This window comes from Sorex fumeus, unplaced genomic scaffold (genome assembly GCF_029834395.1).
Source record: "Sorex fumeus unplaced genomic scaffold, SorFum_2.1 ptg000034l, whole genome shotgun sequence".
Classification (NCBI taxonomy): domain Eukaryota; kingdom Metazoa; phylum Chordata; class Mammalia; order Eulipotyphla; family Soricidae; genus Sorex; species Sorex fumeus.
The window spans coordinates 30,293,897-30,298,603 of NW_026606091.1; the positions used below are offsets into that span (position 1 = coordinate 30,293,897).

Sequence of the window (4,707 nt, forward strand, 5' to 3'; positions counted from 1 at the left end):
ACACCATAAGAATGAAGCCCTGAATCCCTCTGGAAAGACTGGGTAGGGGCGGGTGCGCTCGGCGAGGGATAGGGACAAGCACGAAACATGGTGAGACCCCATGATCTCTTAATTTTCATATTAAAAGTTAAAGATAAAAGGTAAAGGCACTCCCGTTGATCGTCGATTTGCTCAAGCGGGCCCAGTAACGTCTCCATTGGAGACTTTGTTGTTACTATGTTTGGCATATCGAATACTCTCGGTAGCTTGTCGGGCTCTCCAAGAGGGGCGGAGGAATTGAACTCGGGTTGGCCATGTTGGCCGCTTGTAAGGCGAACGCCCTACCACTGTGCTATCACTCCATCCCCCTGAGCTTCTCGGCCTTTTGGCTAATATCAAGTGTAGTATCTGTTCATATTAAAAATTGAAATTTATTTATTTGGATTTATTTTTTAATTGGGTTATTATTTTATGTTTTGAGTTTGCTCCTGCACATATGGATGTGTTGGAGGCTGTGTACCTTTTTTTTTAATCCAAGAATTTTCTTTTTATTATTTTTTATTAGTGAAACCCCATGAGGTACAATTGTAGACTTATAAATTTTTGTGCTTGGGTTTCAGTCACACAATGATCAAGTACCCATTCCTCTACCAGCACCCATCCTGCACCACCACGGGTCCCAGCATCCCTCCTACCCCACCAACCCCCTTTCCCACCCTGCCTCTTTGGCAGTGCATTCCCCCTTGTTCTCTCTCTCCCCATTTGGGTGCTGTGGTTTGCAATAGAGGCACTGAGTGGTAGTCATGTTTGGTCTATAGTCTACTTTCAGCATGCATCTCCCACCCTGGGAGGATCCTCCCAGCACCCTTGATTTGGTGCCCTCTTCTCTAGCTGAGCTTCCCTGGAGACTGTGTAACTTCTTTACTTGCAGAGTACGAGTCTCAATGTTGTTCTGTTTGGGTCATCTCGCCACTCCTAGTACGCAGCATCCCTGCCATGGGGGCACATCTGCAATTGCTTTGTGTAGCCGCATAGCCTCATAGTCCCATAGCCCCATTCCTCAATGGGAAGGGGCAGAGGAGGGGAGAAGGGAGGGGGCAGGAAGGTGGAGGGGGGAAGAGGGGAAGGGCGGGAAGGAAGAGGGAAGAAAGACAAGGTTGGGGTAGATGAATATGATTTTAACAGGGTAGGTAAAAGACGGAATTACAGGTGAGTAAGAATTCTGTTTAAACATTTCTGACTCCTGGGGGGAACACATCTCTTTCTGGCAGGTCACTTCGTGCCCTGGGCTGGGTGTCTGCAGCCTCCTTACCTCACGGGCATCACAGTCTGTCTGATCTTCTGCCAACATAATTTGTCTTTGACGGGTTGTTGGCTCAGGTCTGTCTTGGATCTGGGTGTGATTTCCACCTCTAGGTGAGAGGGAGGATGGGGTGTGCATGGGGTGTCTTTAGGAAGGACACTCCCTTCTGGTTCTCACAGAACACTTGGGGTTCCAAGGCGGGTGTAGCCCGTAGGATGGCGGGATCAAACCCAGATCAGCCACGTGCAAAGCAACAACCTACCACTGTACTATCGCTCCAGCCCTTGAATTTCTTCTTTGACGAAGTTTCTGTTCATTATTCCTCTCTGCATTTGTTTGATGGGGTTGGGAGATATTTTTTTTAAAGTTCTACCAATGTGTTATATAACTTGGATATTAGCCTTTCATCAGCTAGATATTGGGTAAATAATTTTTCCCATTCTGTGGGCTATCTTAGTAGCTTAGACGCCATTGCTTTTTTTTTTTTATAAAAACAACGCATTAGAACTGCTTTGTCACCTCTTGATCGATCAACCAGACTCAAGCTTCGCAAGGACATACTTCATTTGAGGGAAACCATGGAAGAAAGGGACTTAGTAGATATATACAGGACACTTCATCCACAAAAAGCTGAATACACATTCTTCTCAAGCGTACATGGAACATTCTCCAAGATAGACCATATGCTGAGCCACAAAACATGCCTCCATAAAATTAAGAAGGTAGAGATTGTATCAACAATCTTCTCAGACCATAATGCGCTGAAATTAGAAGTAAATCACACACAAAAACAGAAAACTATATCAAACACCTGGAAATTAAACAGTGCACTATTGAACAACGAGTGGATTAGGCAGGAAATCAAAGAGGAAATCAAAAGATTCCTAGAAACGAATGAAAATGAGAACACGAGTTACCAAAACTTATGGGACATAGCAACGGCTGTGTTAAGAGGAAAGTTTATAGCTCTACAAGCATTCCTCAGAAAGGAGGAGCGAGCACACATAAGTAACCTAACCTCACAGCTTAAGAGCTTGGAGAAGGACCAAAAAAAGGAGCACAACCCGAACAGGAGAAAGGAAATAATAAAACTCAGAGCAGAGATTAATGAGATGGAAACACAAAAAACAATCCGAAAGATCAATGAAACCAAAAGCTGGTTCTTTGAGAAAATTAACAAGATCGATAAGCCTCTAGCAAAACTCACAAAGAAAGGGAGAGAGAAAACCCTAATAAATCGAATCAGAAATGAAAAGGGGGTCATTACAACAGAAACCAGAGAAATTCAGAGAATCCTCAGGGAGTACTTTGAGAAGCTTTATGCCACGGAACATCAAAACCTCGAGGAAATGGATAAATTCCTAGACTCCTACAGACTCCCAAGGCTGAACCAAGAAGACCTGGAATACCTGAACAGACCTATCACCGTCAAGGAAATTGAAATGGTAATAAAAAGTCTCCCCCAAGCACAAAAGTCCTGGCCCGGATGGATTCACTAGTGAATTCTTCCAAATCTTTAAAGAGGACTTACTCCCAATGCTCTTTAAGCTTTTCTACGAAATTGGAATATCAAAAACACTTCCGAACAGTTTCTACGAAGCAAATGTCACACTGATACCAAAAGCAGACAGAGATACCACAAAGAAAGAGAATTACAGGCCGATATCCCTGATGAACACAGATGCAAAGATCCTCAACAAACTACTAGCAAATAGAATCCAACTACTCATCAAAAAGATCATACACCATGACCAAGTAGGATTCATCCCAGGGATGCAAGGATGGTTTAACATTCGGAAATCAATCAACATAATCCACCATATCAACAAAAGAAAAGATAAAAAGCATATGATCATATCAATAGATGCAGAGAAAGCATTTGATAAGATCCAGCACCCCTTTATGATGAAAACCCTAGCCAAAATGGGTATAGAGGGGACTTTCCTCAACATAATTAAAGACATCTACCACAAGCCTACAGCAAGCATCATCCTCAATGGGGAAAAACTGAGAGCCTTCCCTCTAAGATCAGGGACGAGACAGGGATGCCCACTCTCTCCACTGCTGTTCAATATAGTACTGGAAGTACTTGCAATAGCGATTAGGCAGGAAAAAGATATTAAGGGCATTCAGGTAGGAAAGGAAGAAATCAAGCTCTCACTATTCGCAGATTATATGATACTCTACTTAGAGAACTCAATAACCTCCACCAAAAAACGCCTAGAAACAATAGACCTGTATAGTAAAGTTGCAGGTTATAAAATCAATACCCAAAAGTCCATGGCTTTCCTATACGCAAACAGTGAGAGAGAAGAAAGCAACATGAAAAAAACAATCCCGTTCACAATTGTGCCCCAGAAAATCAAGTACCTAGGAATCAGCTTAACTAAGGAAGTAAAGGACCTGTAAAAGAAAACTACAAAACGCTACTTCAGGAAATAAAAGAGGACATGAGGAAATGGAAAGATATCCCCTGCTCATGGGTCGGGAGACTTAACATTGTCAAAATGGCAATACTACCGAAAGCATTGTATAAATTCAATGCAATCTCTATAAGGATACCCATGACATTCTTCAAAGAAATGGAGCAAACACTCCTGAAATTTATATGGAACAATAAGCCCCCACGAATAGCTAAAGCAATTCTTGGAAAAAATAAAATGGGAGGAATCAACCTCCCTAACTTCAAACTGTACTACAAAGCAGTAATAATTAAAACAGCATGGTACTGGAACAAAGGCAGAACTGCAGACCAATGGAAGAGGGCTGAATACACTGACATCTCCCCTCAATCATATGATCATCTAATCTTTGATAAAGGTGCAAGTAATGTGAAGTGGAGTAAGGAAAGCCTGTTTAATAAATTGTGTTGGCATCACTGGACGGCAACATGCAAAAAAATAGGCTCAGAACTCTGCCTAACACTATGTACAAAAGTAAGATCAAAATGGATTAAAGACCTCAACATCAGACCAGAAACCATAAATAAGGTGCATTGAAGATAACGTTGGCAAAACCCTCCATGACATTGAAGCTAATGGTATCTTCAAAGATGCCACGCCACTGGCCAAGCAAGTGAAAACAGAGATAGATAAATGGGACTATCTTAAACTAAGAAGCTTCTGCACCTCCAAAGAAACAAATACAAAGACAGTCTACAGAATGGGAAAGGATATTCACCAAATACACATCTGACAAGGGGTTGATATCCAGGATATACAAAATACTGGTTAAACTCCACAAGAAGAAAACATTCAACCCCATCCAAAAATGGGGCAATGAAATGAACAGAAACTTTCTCAAAGAAAAAATCCGAATGGCAAAAAAGCACATGAGAAAATGCTCTACATCATTAATCATCAGGGAGATGCAGATCAAAACCACAATGAGATACCATCTCACACCTCAGAGACTGGCCCACATTC

At 42.0% G+C, this 4,707-nt stretch overlaps 1 pseudogene; it reads left to right on the forward strand.

Moving 5' to 3' along the window:
• The first annotated feature begins 348 nt into the window (after positions 1-348).
• LOC130026673 (uncharacterized) lies at positions 349-429 on the forward strand (annotated as a pseudogene).
• The last annotated feature ends 4,278 nt before the right edge of the window (positions 430-4,707 follow it).